Source organism: Myiozetetes cayanensis, unplaced genomic scaffold (genome assembly GCF_022539395.1).
Source record: "Myiozetetes cayanensis isolate MyiCay16 unplaced genomic scaffold, myiCay2020 scf7, whole genome shotgun sequence".
In the NCBI taxonomy this organism is placed as follows: domain Eukaryota; kingdom Metazoa; phylum Chordata; class Aves; order Passeriformes; family Tyrannidae; genus Myiozetetes; species Myiozetetes cayanensis.
The window spans coordinates 31,419,972-31,444,996 of NW_026087964.1; the positions used below are offsets into that span (position 1 = coordinate 31,419,972).

At 35.5% G+C, this 25,025-nt stretch overlaps 1 protein-coding gene across 1 annotated transcript in view; it reads right to left on the reverse strand.

The window, feature by feature from the left end:
* The window catches only part of TENM3 (teneurin transmembrane protein 3), a 1,298,714-nt gene that overhangs the window by 1,089,724 nt on the left and 183,965 nt on the right, over positions 1-25,025 (reverse strand). Inside the window, 1 exon segment of the mRNA XM_050338169.1 lies at positions 22,539-22,591. The gene's annotated coding sequence lies outside the window, so the exon portion shown is untranslated.

A 25,025-nucleotide genomic window follows, 5' to 3' on the forward strand; every position in this document is an offset into this window, starting at 1 on the left:
TGAAGCTATTTACACCCTATTTGCAGAATTAGCTGTGAAACTTATTTAAGAAGAAAAATGGTTCATGTTAGGGATTTTTTATCTAGTTTTTAACTGGAATTGGAAATTCCCAGTGGAGCAGTAGCAGGCATGATGAGATTTCATGGAGGTAGATGTGGTGACAAGAAAAAGATTGGGCCAAGGTGACACTAAGATCAACTCAAATCACAAAAATTAGTTACTAGAATCTCAGGGAGATGATAAAGTATTTAATTTGTTTTGCTACAGTTAATAAAACTGTGGTCAGTTTCTACTGCGGTTCATTATAGTATGTGTTATTTTTTTCATTCATAGATGACCTTCATATAACCTTACCATGTTAAGGTAAGAATGTATTTCCCTCATGTCTTATTACCCATTACTGTTTCACAACTAAATTCTCCTCTTACAAGCTAAAAAAAAATAAATTGAATGTAATTCTGAAATAAATGTATTTAATTTATTTATGCATTATCAAAAACGTTCCCCACTATTACTTTGTAGCAATAAGCTTTTGCAATGACACGTATATCACAGAAGGGGTTGGTGTGACCTATATCACCAGCATCCTTGTTTTTTTTCTGAATTTTCAGCGACTGAAATGCTGAAATGAAGTTTAGTTCCAGACCATTATCAAAGCATGTAAGATCTACAAAGATCCCATATGTTAAAAACAGTAAAGAGCAGTAAATTCTCAATTGTGTCTTTCTAGTCCTCAAAATGTTTCCTCATGTGTCTTTAAAAGAAAAAATAAATAAGAAAAAAATTGTCCTCACCTAACTTAATGTCCGAGTACTGGACAAAGGTTAAAGCTGAACTTCCAGTTTAGGCCTACTTCTAATGTGGACCTAAGATTTCCACATATTAGGATTCACATTTTTTTCCTGGTCATCAGGAGAAGAAATGTTGGAGGATTATACAGATTTACTTGGTCTGTAGGAAAAAGGATGACACATGAAAATAGCTGATACTCTTTTCTCCTGGAAAAAACAGAACTGTAGAATAATCAGAGAAATAAATTGTCAGTGCTGTAATGACATCCTTCAAACATCAAATATAAAAAGCAACTTTGCAGTTGAGAGTGTACTGGTTACATTTATGTGATATGAAAAAGGAACTTTAGACTTAGGAACTTTAACAGCAGAAATATGCAGAGGAAAACTTTGCTAAAGATGCTAAGAAACCTTGCCAAGAAACCAGAACATATCTTTCCATTTACTTCTATGTGTTTTGGAATCTTCTTGCTTTCATTATCTTCACCCATTATTTTCATATAGCCTTCCTAAGCTTCACTTCTTACTTTCACCTGATCTCACAGCAGTTTCTAAAGCTTGACTACAATTTCTACAAGTAATAGAAGATTTACAGCAGATTTAGAAATCCCAGCTGGAAGGTGACATACAAAATTTCATGTTTCTAGACAATTACTGAAACTTAAAAAAGAAGAGTAACTGGAGCCTGAAGGAAGTTCTAATATCATGAACTTATAGTAGCACTATCAATGTGATAAAAAAGTTTACAAATGTGAAAAGCAGCAGAGTACCAAGTGCTAAACACCAAGCCATGTGCTTTAGAGTTTGCTTTTTTTAGGATATGCAAAACCCTAGAGGATGCTTCCTTATGTACTATATAAATAATAAGTTATGAACCCGTAAGTACATGAAAGCATATTATGAGTCTTTGTATAGGCAAGTTGTTTAAAACTATGTGAGACTGTTCAGCCTGGAGAAGAGAAGGTTCAGGGGGGATATCATCAGTGTGTTCAAATATCTGAAAGGAGGGTGTAAAGATGATGGAGACAGGCTCTTTTCAGTGGTGTTCAGTGACTGGACAAGTGGCAATGGGCACAAACTGAAACACGGGAGGTTTTGCCTGAACATAATGAAGTACTTTCTACTGCGAGGGTGACTGAGCACTGGCACAGTCTCAGTACCTGGCAATTTGCAAAACCCATCTGTACCTGGGCCTGGGCAACCAGCTCCAGGTGACACTACTTGAGCAGAGGAGTTGAACAAAAAGATCTACAAAAAGATCTCAACCTGATCTTACAGACAGATGATTCTGTCTGTAACTATAGTCTGGAAGCTACAGTTTAGTGCAGGTATTAGTAATCAAAGAAGTTATTATCTTTGAATAAATTAACTTTTTTTCTTCCTGTTAAGTATTGTTTAATGTAATATACTGCTCTACCATCTGTAAATACAGTACAGTGGCATTAATTTGATAAAGAGATGGCAGTGGCAAATTAAACTTTTCATAATTTTAGGACTTTGTATGACAATATCTTTTTTTCTGTTCAAATTTCTGGTAATGTAAGTTTTCAGTAAAGAAAAGCAAGTTTCCTATAAATAACTGATACTTAAAAATTAACTTACATTTTTATAATAACTTACAGTCAATATGACTACAATTTCAGTTGACCAGCTTCAAAAAAGGAATATAAGGGACAGTTTTCAGTTGTTCCTAGAAACTGAGACAGACCAGTCTCAACTGTGCTTTTGACATTTTTACCCTCAGCTTTACTAACATCCACTTCAAGACTGCAGTAACTAGATTAAAGAGATAACCCACTGAGTTGCTTCAGGCTACAGTGTTATCTGGCACAAATCATCTTTCACTGGACAAACTTTATGGTGTCTAATATAAAATGACTTGTTGAAAAGCTAGTGCTTGCATATTACAAACTATCATTAAGCTGCAGTACCAGTCTACAAGTGGTTAGGCATTTATGGTAAGACAGGGCTTATCTAGTTAAGATGTTTTAGTTGAAACTATGATATCATATCAGAATTACTACACCTCTAAGAATAATAGTTCACCAAATCTTATTTGTTACTTTGTACTTGGTACACTCAATTTAGCAAGCAGTTTTAACAGCAGTACTGACTGAAAAAATATATTTCTCCTTCATACAATCAAATTTTAAAACTAAGAAATATACAGAACTTTTCAGATTTAGTCATGAAATGGGTAGGTGTTCTCAGTGTAACAATAACAAGTTCTTTTATCTATATATTTAGCAGAAAATAAGCCATATAGGTTATGGTGACCATTATATATGCCTTGTTGACAAAAAAATTGAGAATATTAGTCCCTTATTAAAATTAAATTATTGTTAATTTTAAAATAGCTTTAAATTAAAAAAAATATATTAACATATATTGAACGACTCTTTTCATGATAAACTATTGACTAAGTAAACTCCAGCAGCTTCCAGGGAACCATTTTGGACAGATCATGTTCATTCTGTAATGACCTGTGTTTCTTTCATAATTATTCTCAAAGAACCTGACAGAGTTACCATGAATGATGCAAGATAATCATTCAAGTTGTCAATGTTTTTAGGCAGAGTTCCAATGTCCATGCCATTCACGTCCTCATAGTCAATCATGGAAATTAGCTGGACACAGTTCATAAAAGGAAGTATTGATATTCATAGCAGCAATCAGCAGTAAACAGTTATTGAAAAATTGTCAAAGGAAGCTAATTAAAACAAGCGTAATGCACTTGTCTGTGCTGTTAAAAAGTGTTTATATATCCTGAATTTACTAAAATGTGTTTCTTTGTGGGGGGAAAAATCAGTAATGTCAAACCTGGACATACTTAGTGATGCACTTGCCTGGTGTTATGAATAAGTATACAAAAATGCTATTAATATCTGACAACTACCATTGAATCTCACTGTAAATTGCCTCTACCTAGAAACTGTGATTAAAAAGTCACTTTTAGTTTTCCTGGTTCAAAATATTGTGTGGTTGTGAGGTAAGATTATTCTTTACATCAAAGTTAATTATAAGAATAAACTTGACATATTTTATATCAGAAGCACCCAGTATTCCACATAAATCTTAAAAATTTATGTTCAGCAGGTACGTATTAGGATGGAGACAAATCAAGTTAAGCATTTAAATATTGCCGGTCTAGTAATACTGATAAGGGATTAAGCTAATTAATGCATAACATCTGATTTGTTAAAATGCCTTTACTTTGGAAGAAATGTGTTTATTTACATTTTAAACAACAACAAAAACACACCAAAAAACCCCAACAGCAAAAAATTGTTACTGCTTGAAATCCAGACATTTTCACAAAAGGAATGAAAGAAAAGAGTATAGTTTAAAAACCGCTGATATTATGAAATACAAAAGACTACTAAGAAACATTTAATTATTATTAAGGCAGAATAGTTGCTCTTCACAAAATATCCTATAGGTTCAGACTACTTGCACAGTAGAACAAAATACGTTATCTTTTTTTCCCCCTAAAAGATATGGTAGAAAAAGAAATTGGAGAATGTGAATCACTTGAGAGGATGCTGTCTCGTAAATCATTAAGTCCTGTTTCTGCTCCCAGTGTTAACAGTGACATTATGGTGACTTTGAGGAAGAATCAATTCAGTCTGTCAATCAACAGCTTTGCTACCCATAGAAACAGAGACAATATTTCCTTTTCTTCCTACAGGGCTTTAAAATAATATTATACTATATGCTACATATGCTAAGTATATCGATGTTGTTATTTGTAATTAGAACAGGAAGGAAATGTTATTAATCAAAGAACATGGAAAATAAAAATAGCATAAGAGAATCATAATGGACATGACTCAAACATTTTGATGTAGATTTACAATCTGTTCCTGCCCAAAGTAATATTTTAGTAATCCCTTTTATGGGAGAGATTTAGCCTTTAAAACTTACATTATAACAGATTTTCAATTGCTATCCTAGTGCAACAGAAAAGTACCATGTGTGGCAACGCTCTGGTAACACCCTACAGTACCCCCAAGAGATTAACATAAATACCTAAAAATCAGTGCTACGAAAATAATTTAATGATCTTTGAAATGCTTTCAACTGACACTTTACAACCTTCCTTTGTTGTGTGACCAAATCAAGATCTACTTGGTAAAATGAGCAGTATTTTAAGAGTAGTTATAGATTTTAATAGCTATCTTATAAAGTTCTATGTTAATTTTACATAGCAGTGTGCAGTTGTGAGATCCTCTTTCTAAAAATACCAAATCCCTTCTCTTTAAAAGTTGCTTGAATATTTATATGTGCAAAGACTTTCATAATTTATATTTTTGACACTAAGTCATTATACGACTCACTGAGGAGACTTAATTAATTGGATAAGAATGTGTCTGTAGATTCTCAAATTATTCTAAACATGCTTTAAATATTTTAAATTAGAGTTTCCAATTAAAATTGTACATGTCATATTGTCTCATGTAATTCTACTGTTCATTTTAGAAGATACAGCTTCAGCTGAAAAAGCTGCATTGATGTGAGCTGAGCTCAATTAGTTTCTGATTTTCTGCCAAATTGCCTCATTACCTGTCATACTAGCACACTAGTGACAGTTTCAGAGCTAAATTCTTTACATACACATTAATCTCTTTCTGCAAGAAAGTCTGGTGAGTAAAAATACAAAACTAGGAATGTTATTTACTCAAACTAATGGCTAGCTGGTGAATAATCAAGATTAAAATAGGTAATAAATAGGAAAAATTTGTACCCCATTCTCTGATATTTAGATCTGTTCCATGCAAAGCACTTTCTAAATGCCGTTTAACAGTTTTAGATAAATTGGTCGCTCAGTAAATTCATGAGTATTTAAACAGAAAGTGAAACTCAGAGGTGCAGAATGCCCACAGTTCCAATTGCTTTTACTCACCTTGATATCCCATTTGAAAGAGTATACAGATATGAGACATCCACAGCTATGGCACTAGCTCACAACAAAACAACTGCAGGTTGTCAAGCCTGCAGATCCATTTAAATTTCAAAATAAAAAAGCCTAAGTCACTCAGATATTTTCCTGTTCAGTATGTAGAAGAGCACAGTGTTAAATGGGCAGTTTGGCAGACTTACCTTCAGTTCATTTGAGTTTGGCTGAATCAATATAGCAAAGGCATTCCATTAGGAAAACAGGCATCAGCCTGTCTTGGCAATAGGTTTTTCTGTGTAACATTGTGAATTTGTTGAATAATACTGCTTAAAAGATCAGCTTTCTCTGACTTGACCATAAAATTCAATGTGCGCTCCATTTCCAAGAATATTTCTGTTTTCTGAGGGTATGGGCACACAGCGAAGATAATGTTGGGAATACTGTTAAGATCAGGTTCTTTAAAATTATTAGAGAGATGCCTCTGCCCAAATTAAGGTGCAAACGAGACCCTGTGCCGAAGTCAATTGTATGGATTTTTGTTTAGCAGTAAATGTGAGGTAGAGAGAGATAGAAAGAAATGGGAAAAAGGGAGAAAGGGGAAGAGAAAGAGAATGACAGAGAGACAGATTAAGTAGAAAAAATAACACTGTGGACTCCAACAGCATCCTATTGATCCTCTTCTAATGGTCTTCTTGGTGGTGAGAGTCCCAGTCTTGTCAAAGTGTTGGTTGCAGCCTGGATCTGTCAAAGGAAGCCCAGGGTGGTGACGAAGGAAGTCCCATGTGATGAGGGGAAAAGTCTGTTGGTGACTGAGGTCAAGGGTGGAGAGGGAAGGCCCTTGGTGAGTGAAGAAGTCCATGAAGCCCAGGGTGGTAAGGAAAGTCCCATATAGTGAGGGAAAAAAAACAAGTAGTGAGTGAAGTTCAAAGTGTGGTCTTTTACTGGGATTAGGTGGGAACACCTCCGTGACGTCCCATGGGGCAGAGAGTTTTACAATAGATCAGGGGACATTTCAGGAGTCTTTGACATCTTCTAAGACTTACACCTGCCTGTTGGGTCAGCACAGTTGAGTCCATTATGGTCCATCAGCAGAGAATAATACCATCGGGGGATGTGTGAATTGTCCCAATGTCCCCCCAGGTGAAAGTTATCACAGCTGGGTCACTTGTGCAAGGAAAAAGAAATACTACCCCACCCCCCAGGATTTTCCTCTTCCCTTATCTTGTTCAACATCCAGCTCACCGTCAGCACCTGGGCAGCCACTCTGCTGATTGTTTGAGACATTAGTATTTACAGCCCAATCTCTCATGGCAGAGAGAGTGCAAACGAGTCTGTGGGCTATGGCCTCCTCCCAGCCTAGTTTACTTCTCCTTAAATCTGGGAAAAGTAGAAATAGTAACATTTATCTTATCTCAAGTTCCTATCAGGAGGCTTAACTCACAGTCCAATTCCATGAAATCCAGGAGGTATATTTGGTATATTTGGGTTGGGAGTGGGCTTTGGTGATTTTAAAAATGTTTAAGTCATAAATCATTTCAGTCTTTCACAATTACCTCTCTTAGTATTTTTCGTTTGAATCAATCCCAACTTTTTTTGCTAATCTACATTTTGTAGGAAGATATTCCTACAATGGACTTGTTTTAGGGTAAGTCTTGCAAAAATTGTAGAACAGAGGTCTGTCTTATGGAGCAAGGACACAGAGGGATTGGTTTCCTAACCCGTGTCACCAGGGAACAAGAATTATGGTGTACGAATTACATGTTTTGGACATTGTGCATCAGATGGTTTCAGATTGCTTCTCTGACCTTTTTATTCTGACCATACCCACAATGGTTTTAAATCTGTACGTAGGTCTGTAAAATAATCAATAATCAAAACTCTTTTAGTGAGTTAAAAAAAAAAAAAAAAAAAAAGCCCATGGGTTTTGTGTCTAGATTGACATAAACAAAAATCTCAGTTGTTGCCCAAGCATTGGAGTTCAAACCAAAACCAACCAAATCAACCAACCCCTCGAACTTCCTCAGGGCTACTGAAAATAATCCCATATTCTACATATAAAATTCTGAAATTAAACACAGAAGCAAACAATGCTACTTCTTCCTATATGCCTTACTACTCTAAATAGTAAATTCTGCATAGGAAATGGAGATCCATAATTTCCTAGCATAAAACCAAAGGACAGAATATGAATCAGAGCTTTAGAAACAGTGGAATAGTCTGGCTTTTTAGACCATTTCTGAGTTCAAAATTTTTGGTTATTTTTGTGGATTCTGCTAATGAAGGAGATCACTTACAACAGCTGTTATCCTCCTCATCATATTAAGTGCAAATACTGCAGTTAAACTGATGGGTAATAACCTTATCAATATTATTTACTGCTACTGTAAAATATTATGGCAACTTTTCTAAAACCTTTAAATATTTTTTTTTCTTGAAGACACTGCAATTCAAATATAAATAAGAAAGTTATTTCATTGAAAAGTTTGTGGTTTTGTTTGTCTTGAATACTGGTCAAAAAGTTCTACTTTAAAAACCAATAGTACTTATTCTGTACCAATCAATGACCTGAGCAACTAATTTCTGAGGATTAGAGCATGAATAAATTATCAGTTTGAAAATGTATGGATATATTCTCCTTCCATTACTAGCTAATATTCTCTCACATCAGTGAATATTTAAGCTTCTGTTGGGAAAGGGGGAGGACTACATCTAGTTTATTTAGTGTAACTGGAGTATGAAATAGCTTTATGAATTTTCACAGTAAAATCCATACCAATTTGGAGCATTAGTGTATTTTGACACAGATGTCTCACAAGCTCTCTTGTTTATTTCTAAGTCTGCATTGATCGTAGTATCTAACTGGAAGCTTGAAAATAATCATTTTCCCAATACCCTTTTTGTCTTTTTCCACTTAGCAGATATTAGACTCTCCCCAACCCTTGTGTTTCGAGTCAACTGACATTAGAATTGATGTTTTTGATTAAAAAAAAAAATCAAACAAGGTGTAGCACCTATCTTGTCAAATATCTTAGCACATAGAGATCAAATATAGCAGACTAGCGATGGGAATAGCATTTGTTAATTAATTGCTGCTGCAAAACCAACATGAGTAGTGTCAAGCATTGTGTATTTTATTAGTGTCTGAGAAACTTATGGTTTTGTTTGTTATTTTGAAGAAAATTATTGGATATGGAGTGGCAAAGTAGAACAATATATTTAGAATTTGGCAGCCTTTTACCATAAGAAAAGAACAACTTTAATTTACAACACCATTTATCATTTTAGAATATGATACACTTGTAAGGTGATGCAGGAAAAGGTGTAGGCTTACTCCAAAATCACCACACTTGATTTTATCATTGTGTATGTGTATTTATTTTTTTAGATACATACCCACTCTATGTGATGTATTAAGTCACAGTCCCAGCGAGGGGGGAGACAGACCATGGACTCCATAAGAGAGGAGAGCTGGAATAACTTTATTGACAGGACACAGCCTTTTATAAGTTTACACAAACACAAAAACATTCCTTATTAGGCAAAAGTTCTGACCACAGCATTTGATTGGCTGCTGCTGTTACCTGGGGACAGGGTAGGCTTTCAGGGTAAGTGTTCCATTCCTGTAATGAATTACTCTGTGCTCAGCTTAGCCCAAAGCCTGCTGTTAGGGTTTGGTTCTTATACTGAAATTTTAATTTAATTAAAAGAAAATAAGGAAAAGATTGATTGAAGTACATATTTTACCTCACACTTTCAGTCTGGTTTTCATGTAGTCAGGAATATGAACCACAGAATCATAGAATTAACTGGGTTGGAAGAGACATCTGAGATCATCAAGTCCAACCCTTGATCCAACCCCACTGTGATTACTAGATCATGGCACTCAGTGCCACATCCAGCCTCATCTTAAAAACCTCCAGGGACGGTGAATTCACCACCTCTCTGGGCAGGCCATGCCAATGCCTGATCACTCTCTCTGTAAAGAACTTCTTTCTAATATCCAACCTAAACCTCCCATGGTAGAGCTGAAGCCCATGCCCTCTTGTCCTATTGTTGGTTGCCTGGCAAAAGAGACCGACTTCCACCTAGTTACAACCTCCTTTCAGGGAGTTGTAGAGATTGATGAGGTCACCCCTGAGCCTCCTCTTCTCCAGGCTAAACAACCTCAGCTCCGTCAGCCTCTCCTCACAGGACTTGTGCTCAAGTCCCTTCACCAGCCTGGTTGCTCTTCTCTGGACCTGCTCCAGCACCTCAATGTCCTTCCCGAACTGAGGGGCCCAGAGTTGAACACAATACTACTGGTGTGGCCTCACCAGCGCTGAGTACAGGGGAAGGATCATTTCCCTGGTCCTGCTGGCCACACTGTTCTTGATCCAGGCCAGGATGCCATTGGCCTTCTTGGCCACCTGGGCACACTGCTGGCTCATGTTCAGCTTCCTGTCAATCAGCACCCACAGATCTCTTTCCACCTGGCTGCTCTCCAGCCACTCTGTGCCCAGCCTGTAGCGCTGCATGGGGTTGTTGTGGCCAAAGTGCAGGACCCGGCACTTGGCCTTGTTGAACTCCATCCCGTTGGAATCGGCCCAACTCTCCAGCCTATCCATGATGGACTCAATCCCCTCATCTAGATCATCGATAAAGATGTTAAACAGGACTGGGCCCAGCACTGATCCCTGGGGGACACCACTGGTGACCGGCTGCCAGCTGGATGCAGCCCTGTTCACCAGCACTCTCTGGGGCCCAGCCCTCCAGCCAGTTCTTAACCCAGCAGGGAGTCCACATGTCCAAACTGTGAGTTACCAGCTTTTCCAGGAGTATATTATGGGAGACAGTGTCGAAGGCTTTGCTGAAGTCCAGACAGACACATCCACGAGCCTTCCCCTCATCCACCAGGGGGGTCACCTGATCGTAAAAGGAGATCAGGTTGGTTAAACAGGACCTGCCCTTCCTAAACCCGTGCTGGCTGGCTCTGATCCCTTGTCCATCCCATAGATGTTGTGTGATTGCACTCAGGATGATCTGCTCCATAACCTTGCCAGGCACTGAGGTCAGGCTGACAGGCCTGTAGTTTTCCGGGTCCTCCTTGCAGCCCTTTTGTAGATCAGTGTGACATTCGCCAACTTCCAATCATCTGGGACCTCCCTGGAGAGCCAGGACTGCTGGTAAATGATGGAGAGTGGTTTGGCAAACTCTTCTGCCAGCTCCCTCATCACCCCAGGATGGATCCCATCTGGTCCCATGGATTTGTGTGGATTCAGGTGGCTCAGTAAGTCACTATTTCCTCCTGGAATACAGGGGGCTATTCGGCTTCCTGTCCCTGTCTACCAGCTCCAGAGACCAGTTGTCCTGAGGGCCACCTGTCTGAGTGAAAACTGAGGCAAAGTAGGTGTTAAGTACCTCAGCCTTCTCCTCATCCCTGCTATGTTTCCCCCGAGGTTCAACTAGGAATGGAGGTTTTCCTTGCCCCTCCTTTTTGAAACCTTGTTCAGTTCTTTTGTGCCTGAAATAATTTCCCTAGTTTTTTACTTTAGCTGGAAAATAAATAAAAATTACCTACCCCAGCCTCACTAAAGCCTGTATGGAATATTTGTGATCACTAGAAGGTGATCAAGAGGCCTGGAATCATATAACCAGCTGCCCTACATTATAAGGTGTCACTGGACATAAACAAGGTCAGTAGGGCCACTGAGGATCTGCAATTGCATTTGCAACCTCTGCAGCAAGTAGAGATTGTGAATATCAATGTCATGCCCCAAGACAACAAGAGAATGATGAGTATTATGGTAATGAGGTAGAAATTCAGGCTTTTTCTAACAATTTCCAGTGTCTGAACTATGGTAATTCAGTAAGCTTTTAAGTCCAATATTCTGGGCAAATTCCAGATATTTTTCTTTAAGTTATTTCTTTAAAGTATTAAACAAACCTCCTGTCTTTATATAGTAAGTTTGTATTCACCTCATGTCCTCAGTCATTGAAAAATACTTTTGGGAAGGACTAGGTGATAAAACTCATTGTATTTAATGGTGTAACGATGCTACATAATATAATATTATTTTACATCTAAGGAAAATAAACCTTTGCCATTCACTATCAGGAAGGAAATTATTTCAAATATAGATCATCATAATTTCTCATTACACTATAAAAGAGGTAGTGTGATATACTAGTGACTATTGAAAATAATAAATATGGAAGTTACATGGAGAGTTGTTGAGTGTCATACCAGTCATGGAGTTCCCCAGTATTTTACAACACAAAAAGTACATTTATGCCAAGCTTTCCATTCCCTCCCAGTGCACTGGATAGTTAAAATAGTGATGGTCTTTTTTTTCTATCTTTATCTTCAACTGCATTTTAGTAACTTTCCTGAACAAACAACAACAAAATCAAAAGTCACTAAATGGAATGAGTCATCTCCATCTGTAGGTATGTTCCTTATACCCCATACAGTGATGTAATAATTTTTAAACATCATATTAAATCAACACAATCCTTGAAATGACAGGAAATAGTGTGATACATCAGGAATTTAAAAGCAAAAACAGGAAGACATTTCCTTCATGTGCATACTCAAGACTTGTACAAATGTGTCTGCAGAAAAATCAAAACGATTAGCAAATCAATTTTGTGTCTGAAGATACCCTTTTCTATTGTGACCAAATGCTTCCTACTAAAGTTAAACAGTTGTAATGAAGATTCTATTAAAAAAAAAAAGTGAATCCCAAAGTCAAGCAAGAATCCTACAGTGCTTTAAAAATATTTGGTGGTAACTGTACCCTGAAAAATCACAATTCAGTTTTCAATGGAATCGAAAGTCCTCCTCTGTTTAATGTTCCTCAAACACATCATTCCTTAGCAATGTTGAAATTTCTAAGACACTGAGGAGACTGGGGCTTAAGATATGTACATGTCTCATGAAAGTCCAGAAAACAATAGTCTCTTTCATGAATTAGTATAAAAGTAATTTTAAGGTTTATCTCACACACATGTACTTCTGAAGTTACGTCATTGTTTAATTCAAGGAAAGGCCAGAAAGAGAACACAAGAAAGGGCATAATTATTTAAGGGCACTTGAGGGCACTCAACTATCCAGAGCAAGTTCTTAGCTCTTCAGGACTTTCAACAGCTACCGTAATGGATTCCAACTCAATTGTAAAACTTGAAAAATGCTGCACTTCAGAGTTGCTTATGAATTATTTTGTATGATGCTTTATGTTAAAAAATAAGTTATGGCCTGATTTTTTTTTTTTTTTAAAGACTACAACAGGCAAGCTGTCTGAAAACTCTGGCAAAAGCAAGAACAGTGGAGATACAGATCTGAGCTGCAGAAGATGGTGGTAAATGATGCTGATAAAGACTCATGAACCAGAGTTGATGAAAATCAGCATTCTACACTGAATTTTAAGAGACAAGTTTACTTTTTTAAAATTTACATAAACGAAAGATGCTTTTTCTCTATCATCACCACTTTCATTATGTAAACATCATACTTCTTTAAAAACATTTTATAGGTAGCATTCAGCTGTAGACGTTCTTTTTTACGGTGGAACAAAGTGCTAGAGTTCCTTTTACTAGAGTGAAGAAAAAAATCTCCTCATCATAATTAGCTGAACTTCCAGTGTAATTGAACTGCGGCCCATCAAAGTATATTACAGACTTGAGGGACGGGAAGGAAAGAAGACAAAGAAATATGTGAAACAAAATCCAACTAACCTAATCAGAAGTAAAATTTAATTAAAATCTGAGAAAATAAAAGTAATTCCTTTTTGATTTCTGAAGCCAAAAATGCAGTATTTGTTAATGTGTTAAAATGTAATTATTTTTTTCCTCCAGACTTCCAGTATAAATCTGGGAGTAGTAAATACCACTCCCTTTTTAAAAAATAGTATAATGGTAAAAAACAGTGATTTATTTAATGCTCAGAAGCAATTGGTTGTCTGATTAATGATTAAAGCCCAGACCACTATGTTATGTTACTCTTCCATATCACAACATTTCTGCTATTATTAGTAGAACACATTCAGCAACTTTCACTGATTTCAGTGGGAGTTGCTAACTGCTTAACACTTCTAAATGCAAGTGCAGTTTTTCTGGCATACATATCTAAATGTGGGAATCTAGGCTTAAGCACACTTTTTAATTATTATTATTTAAATGAATTCTCTATAATCCAAATCTCATTGTGTATTTATCACAGTGCAGAAACTAGCGTATGTCCCTCTCCCAGCACTTCTTCCATAATAAACTACCATGTGCTTTTAACTGGAAAGATTATGCCTTTGTTAACACAGAATTTGCCTTGTGATGGCATGAATTTTCCAAAATAAGCATTACCAGATTTTATTTAATTTCATTTCTGAGATGAATGTTTCAAAGAAGTGATAATTCATATATGTGAAAAAAAAAAAAAAAAAGCCAGTGAAAGTCAAAATCAGGGTCTAAACTAAAGGGTCAGATAAAATGCCTGTTTTACAAAGCAGTTTAGCCTATCAAATTTATCCACAGTGTGATCCTTCAACAGGGAAATAGTAACATTATGCTTTGAAAATATTTTTAAATCCCCAATACAAAACCCAATAATAACATGTAATAAAATCACACAAGCACACACAGATTTCTTATCGATGCAATAAGTACCAATCAAGGCATGAAATAAGGAAGTGCAGTCTTGTAGTCCCACTAATACAGCGCTCTGAAAACAGGTTGCAGGCTTTGCCCATCAGGTAGGAGCCTCATCAGGCTTTGTCTGGACTTGTCCTGGCCTAGCTATACCCTTGTTTGAGCTTGTTTAGCTGTGATCAAAATTATCAATCACCAAGTGGCTGCTACCCACTTTGATTTAACCTTTGCTTCACTTTGCACAATTATAATGTGTGATGCTGTTACGAATATTTCATAATTAACTAAGATAGTAACTAACAATTAACTAACAAGACCTTGTTCTATGTAGACCTGTCTATGGTCCTTCATTAAAATCTTGGCTTGAGGAGTACAGACATAGGATGATAGCAGATGCCTTGAAGTAAAGGCACAGATTGAAAACAGAAGACTACAGACAATTCAACCACAATCAGTTTCTGGTTATTGGAGAAATAAAACCCTGTGAGAGAAGAAAAACAGTTCCAAATGCAACAAGCAGAACAAAGAGCAAGAACCCAAGTATGTAAAATGCAGCACATATATACAGTGAGTAAGAGCATGCTAACAAAAACATAATGCCCCTAAGGTGACCCTGAAGGGAAGAAACCATATTCATAAAAATTATAACTCCTTGAGGGAAGGAATCTCCCCACTGTGAAAATCAGTATTCTCCTGTTTGAGGACTTGGAATGGTTCAACTCCTCACAACCCTTTTCTCTAAGAGTGAGGGTGGACCTGGACTGGTGAATATGGCATCAGGGAAAGAGGTAGATACTAGAAAGGATTTATTTGTCTTAAGCAAACCTAATTCAAAATACAAACATTCCTGTCATCGTAAATAGACTAATAATAAGGCTTTCAATATTTAAATATTATAAATTTAAATTTTCTTTAAAATATTATTTACAGAATCACAGAATCACAGAATCAGATAATCATCAAGTCCAACCCTTGATCCATTACCACTACGGTTACTAGATCATGGCACTAAGTGCTACATCCAGTCTCATCTTAAAAAGCTCCAGGGACAGAGAATCCACAACTTCCCTGGGCAGCCTGTCCCAATGCCTGATTAATATTATTTAAAATATTATTAAATATTGTTTAAGTATTTAAATACTTAATTTTAAAAAATTTAGACAATCTTTGAACAATTTTTTAAGACTTGAACAGATAATAAATTCTCTGCTTTGCATGGGGGGTGTGTTCCTTCAGTGTCACACAAACTGTAACAGGTTAAATACAGGAGTCTGATGGAGAACTCACAGTCTAGTCTTGGGAGAAAACCAATTGGCTGTGGTTTTGTCAGAAACAAATTTTATATGAAAAGACTTATCAGGGTGTAGGTAAATGTACAAAAGTGAGGGAAGAACTGTCCTAACTGCAAAGATGTGTCAGCTGTAAGAGGATCATGCTTTTAATGCTGAAGAGGAAGATCCTAATAGGAACAAAAATGAAGCAAAATCTGGACAAAATCAATTACAAAAAAACAGGGGTGAAACATGCTTTTACTATTTACAGACTGCTGGAAGGAAGTGATCTTAAAGTTCTGCATGTAATGTATATTATATAATCAGATTATATCAGTGAAAACAGAATTTTATAAAAACAATAGGAAGCTAGCAGAGTATGAAGATTATAGGATGAAAATAAGCTCATTAAAATACCGTGATTTCAGCAACAACTATGATGCTATGTGCAACATTCCCTATTACTAGAAGAAAACATCATGCAATGCATCAATGGAAAGCAGTTCTAGGCAGAAGTAAATTATAATGAAATATCAAATTTTAGAAACACTTTGATGACCAAATCTCAAACTGCAATATTGGTTAAAAGCAATGTGGCATACCAGGACCTATGAAACACTATTTCAGAAGCTAGAATGACTGCGAGTACCATTTTGCATGTGTGAGTTACAGAATTAGAATTGTGGGATGGGAGTCTGCAAGAGGATATTGCTAGACTAAGGCTCATATTTAGGCAATATTTTGAGGATTTAAATCCCTCCCTATATCTGAAATAAGCAAGTACCTTCAGGGGGAAAGAATTTAGTTTTGCTTTGCTTTTTATTTCCTGTTTAGATATGCATTATGGCTCTGTTTTTTTCTGACAGACACTCCGGACAGCTTACATAGTGTGCCGAGTTGTTCTTACAACATCAGTGAACTAAAGATGCACAATTTCTGAAACAGATGATGAGTCTGAAAATAGGACCTCTAGATACTAACAAGAAAGAGGGAAAACCAAACTTGTTTTCAGCTTTAATTTGTTTTGCTCAATTGAAATAAATGATAGAATGAATAAGATAGTGTAAGAATCAAATGTCAAAACCCTATGAAACAAAATAGTTCAGGCATGCATATTAACCCCCTCTTGGCTGGTTTACCAATTCCAAACTGGGTCTGCAAGCAAGAATGAAATAAACTTGAATATATAGAGGTTTTGAAATGCAGCTAAGTAAGTTACAATTGCTATTAATCAACTGTCTAGTTACAAACAGTGTTGCTTTGGCATTAACAATTATTATCTCCATTTTGAGAGTGGCAGAAACAAACATTGTCAGTTGAGTATATTATTCTATCACCTTAAATCACTTTGACTGGATTGCAGAACTTGGCAATACTGATATGAGTACTTTTCTTTTTCCAGGTAGAATAATGTAATACCTTTAAATGAGTCCACAGTCAAACTGTTAAATTATGTGCCATAAAGTAAGCATAGCTTGTCATTTATTTCTGAATATTATTGAGTATATTCTTAGGTTACTGACAGCTACAGTCCACAAATTGTGTAACAATTTGAAACTTATTACAGTCATTTTCTCAAGCCTTTTGTGCTAGCAATTACTATATGGCATCTTAAAAATGGTGTACTAGAAGGTTGAACTGTGAAATAACAGAAAACTCCAAAACGCACCAGTAACTGAGGATAGCAGAGCATTTCAAAGATAAACACTTGCTGTAAAAGTTAAAGAACAGTCAAGGTGGGAATTCTGTAAGGAAAAATAAAACTGAAATCTCATACCTTGAGTTGGGGAGGAAAGACGATGTGGAAAGGGGTTACAAAGGAGAGTAGTTGGGGTACAATTCCTCTGGAGAGGCTTGAGGGTTTTTTTTCTCCTGCTGAGTTTCCTGCTTCAATGGGACTCAATAGGAATCATAGAATTGTTTGGAAAAGACTAGATCATCAAACAAACCTAACATTGCCAAGCAGACCATTAAACCATATCCCAAAGTGTCATGTCTACACGTCTTTCATACCTCCAAGGATGATTACTCAACCACTTCCCTGAGGAGTTTGTTCCAGAGCTTGACAATACTTTTCAGTATAAAAAGAACAAAAGGGCCAGGACACTTTCTTTCCAGGGCACTTTCTTTATGGAATATGCAGCAGCTTCCAAACCAATCTGCTCCATAACACTTGCTGGAACTCAGGCGCATGACAAGACTCAGACGTGACTATGCGAAAGAGCACACATCCTGAATCCCAAAGATAGGAGGGATGGTGATGATAATTATACAGAGAGAGAGGGAGAGAGATTAAACAAGCAAAACCCCAAGTAGAGAAGATCAGTAATGTTGCTTACTGACAGAGAGTGTTTTTTCAGAATGCATTGTAGAAATTTAAATTTTAATCTCTCAACTGGTATGCCAAATGACAACATGAAAAGGCAGAAGAGATTCCTGTCGTTTCTTTCTGTTGGACAAGTGAGGTTAGCAGGAGAATTTTCGTAGTCAATTCCTGTTCCTTAGTTGAGGATTTATGTAAATCCAGCCTATGAGACTAAGTCGACGGAAGCAGTTGTTTATAATTTAAAAAAAAATCTAAAGTCCCTCAAACAGAAAAAGCAGCAGAAGATTTGGGATTTATTCTTATTTTATAAAATTTCAAAAGAAGAAGTAATTTTCATACTAAGAAGCCTTATTTCATAGATAAGAAATGAGAAAACATTTACAAATTTTTATACAGTTCTCAGTGTCATTGTAATGCTAGACTGTGCAAAAGTTCAGAAAACAAAAGCAAATAAAATCTGAATGTTTCTTTTCTCTGAATGAGTCATCATAAAACAATTCAACTGCATATAAGAACACCCACAAATAGAAAATAATTGATTTTTTGTAAATCTAAAGTTTTTAAAAAGGATTGAATGTCCAAAGACAGGCCAAGGGAAGTTCTTTATCACTCATCTAATCAGTGAAAATTTATGTAATTTAGTACATATTTCACTTAAAATGCATATTGAATCCCTACTCACGACTATAGACCTGTAGTCTAACTCTATTCTCCAAATTTAACCACTAAGCCCAAAACAGCTCTTTGGTTTACTGTGTCTGGAATTTCAATTCTACAGGACAGGAAGAAATTATTGATGCCCAGTATAACTCTCTCCTCATGAGTATGGCTCTCACTAGAGGGAAGGTAAGAATTTACGTTTGCATGGACACTTGATTCTGCCAACATTATTGGTAATATATCATATTCTGCTCACAAAGGAATATATAAAACCAGATCTTTTCTTGTAATATTTTAAAAACATGAGAGATACTAATAAAACTTGCCAGGGTCTGGATACAGTCAGCTATAGAATTCTGGAGTACAGTAAGTAGAATGCATATTAATTGTGTCCTTCAGGGAAAAATCACCTATTACATTTTTAAAAAGGTAAGCTCAATTCTATATACTAAAGAAAGAAACAAGAACAAGGCTTAGTCACTTGAAGCACTAAGTAGCACTAATCCTAAATCCTTAAAGGATTAGAAATCCTGACACTTCACTATCATTTTCACCATACCCTAGGATTTCCTGATGATTTACCTAACTATAGGTAAAACTCTGCTTCATACATTCTTGACTGTGGATCTAATTCAGAGGAGCTTAACTCTTTTTGTGCACTATAAAATGGATGTAGGTACCTACACCTGATTCTGAATATTAGGTCTTGCAGTGCCTAAATGTGTTTATGTATCCTGCCCAAAGTCATTTTGTCTGCTAGATGGCATCATCTCCTAAGTCACATTGATTTTTCTTGAAACTAGGTTCCCAAGTATCTTTGGCACTTTGAAAACCACTATTTATGTCTGTCAAGAGATTCTCTGGACTCTATCTCTTTTTCATCAAAACAGTTATTTCCATCTTAAAGAAAGAGAATTAGTCACATAGCTTAAAATGGCAGTGGTGGGAACTGTATCTTTTTTATCTTTTTCTCCTGTTAAAAACATACCTGCTTGGCAAATGAGGTTTTAAACAAAATGGATGATACATGCTTGAATTCATAACTCTTCCTAATGCATAGGTAGTAAATAAAAAGTAACTGAAATGCTGTAGTACTTAATATATGTGCCTTTAAGGAGAAAAAAACTCAGGCATAAGCTATGTCATAAATAAATATTTAGCATACGTGCCCTCAAGGCACTTCTGTCAGAGTTTACTAGGAAGAGCAACATTTAAAGTGTTCAGTATAGAGAGGATTGGCCTAAAACAGAACACACTTTGTTGCTCAATTGTGCTACAGCAAATAATACTTATTTTTATTTTTCTTTTTTTTTAACTGAAATTCAGAACAAAAATCTCCACCATTTTTGGTTTTTGTTTTTTTTTTTTTCAGAGGTGAAAAAAACCTCTTCCAAACTGTTTTATATATTGAAATGGCTACAAGCTGCCTCAATGTATTAATGGAACTCAGACATATAGAGAGTTGTCTTCTTTGGAAATAATTGCTCTCAGTATTAAAATAGCATCCCTGAAATAATTCACTGCAATGAAATTTATTCATTTTGCTTTAAAATATCTCTAAAACTTCACATGCCCCAGAATTTCAGAAGTAAGGGCTAAAAAACCCACACTGCTATAACCACCTTTACAAAATATAGTGTGCCCATCCTTGCATTCCATGCATTTATTAGATGATATAAAAGAAAATAAAGTGATAATTGCCCTTTCCCGTCTCTGTCTTTAGTTTATAGCACTGCCGTCAATATTAGTAGTGCTCAAGAAAGCAGACTGAGCACAAGATAATGTTTAACTATCTTTTAAGCATCTCATGTCAGCCTTGAAAGACTCTATTCCTTTTATCTTGTCCTCATTTCCTATCATGTACATGCTGTATACATATTCATTGTATTTGTGTGGGGAAATATACCTATATGTGTCAAAACTTGATGGAATAAACTCCTTTTCATCTGAAAGAATGAAAACTCATAGAAGGAGTATTCACTTAAAGTATACCGTAAAATAAACCTCATACTTGGGAATTAATATTATGTACAAGTTAAAGTCATGACTTAGATATACAGAGTACTGAGAATTGATGGCCATTTTTCTATCCCAATTAGAATAATTTATAATGTACAGTACATCCTGTCAGATACAATGTGCTGACATCTTTACATGAAAGGACAAAAAGAGTAATACATAACAATAAACTCCCAGGACAGCATCAATTAACACTGCCAGACTAAGCAGTTCTTCTTACTTATCTTACTGGAGTGGCTTATTTAATAAACAAAACAAGACTTCTCAAGAGAATTGTAATGTCATTAGTTTTATTCTTCCCTTAACCTCCTATGCTGAATAGGGCTTTTTTTTTTTCATAGTTAGATGTACCTGTCAGAAATGTGACATGTATTTTCTCATCCTCATACTTTATGTCCTTCAATGATAAGTCTCCTGGGCACCCACAGTAGCACTCAAATAGGACCTTGGACTATGGCACCCTCTCTTTTCCCTCCTTTGTCCTTTTTTTTTTAACTATGCTTCTCATTTTTTTTAACTGTTCCATATTTTTCACTGTTAAGTTTTTTTTTCCCTACTTTTACTGAAATATTTTCACTTAGTCAATACTATTTAAATCGTGGCATGATCAAAGTCTATCTGAGGTACTTGGGAAAGTAACAAATTACATCAATTATATTTCTATATAAAGAAATCTGAAGAGAAAAAGTGAAAAATGGAACAAACCTGGCAATACATATGCACACACACAAAAAAAATCTGCCATTTTATAATATTATTTCCTTCATTATTTCCAAAGTATAATAGACTACTGAAAATTTTGAGGTTTTTGATGAATCTAAGCATTTCAGGTGTATTGGACGAATACAAAGAGAGGGTTGGGTAGCCCACTGAGACATAATGAGAATGGCTTCTCATGTCTCACAACATGGGATTTCAATCAAGAAGAAAAAATTAATTTCTAAATTGTTTTTTCAAAGAAAGCCTAAAGAAACCAGTAAAAAATTAATAAGAGTGACAAAGCCAGAATAGAGAAAGGCTGAATATTTCAGGCATTCCTCAGACTTCTTTCTTGGAATACAGCATGTTCTGAGATGAGACTCTGACTTTTCCTCTCAGCTTAGATACTCCACCTACTTGTTTTTGTCCCATAAAAGTCTAGTTCTCAGATGATACCTGACACAATCTCCAAAAGCTTATGGAACTTTTCTCAGAATTTCTCCCTCTCCTCCAATAATACCTGCAATTCATAAGCTATGTTTTGGGATGCCGAAGTAATCATGGGACTTTGTTTTTTAAGGCTATGTATAAAAGTATGGCTAAATATTAATTGATACAGGGGCTCCTATTCCTGTCAGTATATACATTAAAGGATATGCATAACTGAGGTGACAGACTCTCAGAGTACCCAGTGTTTTAAAGTAAAGTAGGCACAGATATGATGACTGGAACAATAAATTACTGTTCTTGCTTTCTTTCTGGTTACCAAATGCAAGTTTATGGCAGACCACAATGTCCTTGTCATCTTCTCTAACTTGATGACTTGAAAATAACAATTTTAGTGAAACTTTGTCTCCTCTTACCTGTGCCCTGGAGGGACAGGAATATTTTATATAAGGGTGGACAGAACAGTTTAAAAGTCAACTATTGCTACAGGAGAAGTATTCTTTTGCACAAAGAAAAATACAGCAAAAATGTTATGAGCTTCTAATATTTTAGTTTCATACATGAATCCTTTTTCCCCTGCAGTTATCAAATTAATTAAGCTTATCTTTTCAAACAAGTGTAAAGTGAAGATTTGTCTTCTATACAAATTCAGCTTCATAAACAGGAAGTCAAAGTCTAGGTCGAATACTGTCATCTGTAATTCTCTGTAATCAGCCAGATAGAAAGAATTAACATTCTCCATTTTCGCTTCTAAATCATAAACCAGAAGGAATGATCATTTGAAGCACTATTTTTAAGGAGGTCCTTACCTTTGAAGTCTTTTGCAGTTCCTTTTGGCAATCTGTTGAAATGGAATATTTACCTGTTCAAAGATAAAGTATTATTAGTGATTTCTCAGAAGGCACACCTTAAGTAAACCACATTCATTAGTTAGTTTAATATACATAGATTAATCTTAATTATGTTCCCCTCTGTGTATTTCTATGATCCTCATCAAGGAAACTGCAGGGTTCACGAAATGTGATATGCTCTTAGAATTGCCAAAAGGTTAAAAGAAATTCTGCTCAGTGTGATTCGGGTAGCTCCTAAATGCTGACCTCCCACTTATTTTTGCACTTATGGGCAAAACACCTTTATTAGTCTAAGCATATTTCACTACTTGTTCTATGTGGTAGTTACAGAATTTTCAACAATATCTAGAATCCAAGTTACTATGCCTACAGAGAATTTTTTAGTCCACCATTTTCTTGTATCTTATTCCTTTCCTATTTGGCTGATGTCTCTTGTTTAGCACTTCCAGTTTAAGTTTAAGTGGGTCAGGACCACTTTTTATTTCTCCAATTGAACAATGTCTTGCAAAACAGAATCCTGGCTCAGAGGTGTTATGACACTAAATACATAAACATAAGTACTGTACACAACTTGGCATATGGTAGTGTTGTATGGAACACACAAAGACTTTAACAAAATTTACTAATAGTTAATATTTCCTATTTACTGATCTATTTTCAGAAGTTCATTGAATTTTCTGAATCAAAAAGGTTAACCTTAATTTACAGTCTTAGGAAACAAACAAAGAAACAAATCTGTTTCCACAGCTCTAGGACTAAAATCAACTTACTTCCCATTCTTTTCATGACTTCAATAATCACAGAATACATATTTCTTAGAAATCTCGCTTTATTTCCTGTTAGGTTGTAGAATTTGGAGGCATATCCCAACAGAGTGGTAGTCTCATAAATGCAGCTCTCTGATAAGAGCACATAAAATTTACTGTCTCACTTCAGTGCATCTGTTGTTTTTCATTTATTTTCATCACTTTAAAAGTACTGAAATTATAACTGAAACTTTCCTTTTGTCTTCAATGAGATAACATGAAATAATACTCCCAAAACTGCATACGTGTATGATAGTAAAGTTTCATTCTATTCCAAAAGCACAATTTTTAGAAGGAGTCTGTTGGTAAAATCCATGCTGGTTTCATTTCTGCCATTAACAAAGTTTTTAGTGACAGAGTTCTCAGAGTTTAATTGTATGAAAAACTGAAGTACTTGCGTGGGAACATACAAGCAGGGGCGAGTAAAAAGAAATCTTATTTGTAAACATATGGAATGAACAAAGTTTTTCACTCTTTCCCACACTATTTATAACTGTTTTTAAGAGTCACAGTGCCATCATATATATATATGCTATAATACTAATTGCAGTTAAATATATTTTATGTCTAAAACTTCTTTCAAAAATAAGTTAGTAATCTTAAGCAAAGAAACTACAATGTAGTAAAATATAGGCTAGATTTACAAAACTACTCTGTCAGTTTGTCAGCCTTGATAATGTGAAATATTGAGAAATATAGGAAAAATAAGAAAAAGGAGGTTAGTTTCATTTAAAACATTGTATACTAATTGGAATGTCATGAAAAGGTATATTGCAAATTTCCACCTCTATTCAGAAGGACATTCAGCATTACAACCTGTTCATTACTTCATACAGCTTTTGTCCCTTATCTTTGAAGTATTAATGACTTTAGGAATGTCTATAATTTTTATCACAACAACATTCTAATCTGCTATTGAATACTCAAAAATAACCAGAAAATACTAAGCTGAAACTTCAAATATACACTAACAATGAAGACAAGTGTCAGAATTTTATTTTGGGGTAGAAGTATCATTTTGAAGGAGACATTAATAGATATCTCAAGCTGATCAACTAACAAATAGCCAGGTATTTCTAAATCAGCAACTTTCAAACCCAAATGTTTACAGAAACACAAATGTGGAAATTTACAGATTATGCATATTTAATGAAGTTTAAAAATTTACTATTGAAAAAAACCATGTACTTGTTTAAGGACTAAAAATCAGTCAGCTTTTACCGTTACAAATTCTTCTTGTATTAGCAGTGTTAACCTAAAAAGGCTTCTGAGTAGATAATTGTTTATTTGGAGATTGTAGAATCGATAAATTGGTTATTTTGGGGATTGCAGCTATACGTATTCTCAGCTGGAAACAAAGATATTCTGTGCAAAAAGTTTTCATGTGACTTTGAACTACAGCAGCAATCAATATGTAGTTTTGGGGGGAGGGGTTAACTGTTAAACTTCAGAGTGCAGCCCAGGGTCTGTTCAGGTAGGTTTTTGTGAGACAGCAGAATATGAACTCTTTCAGTGTCTTTACTTCAACATGTGTTTGATTATATGGGCATTTTCATTGTGTATACTGCAATTCTGATAGTTTATCAGTGATTCATAGAATCATAGAATGGTTTAGGTTGGAAGGGACCATAAAAATCAT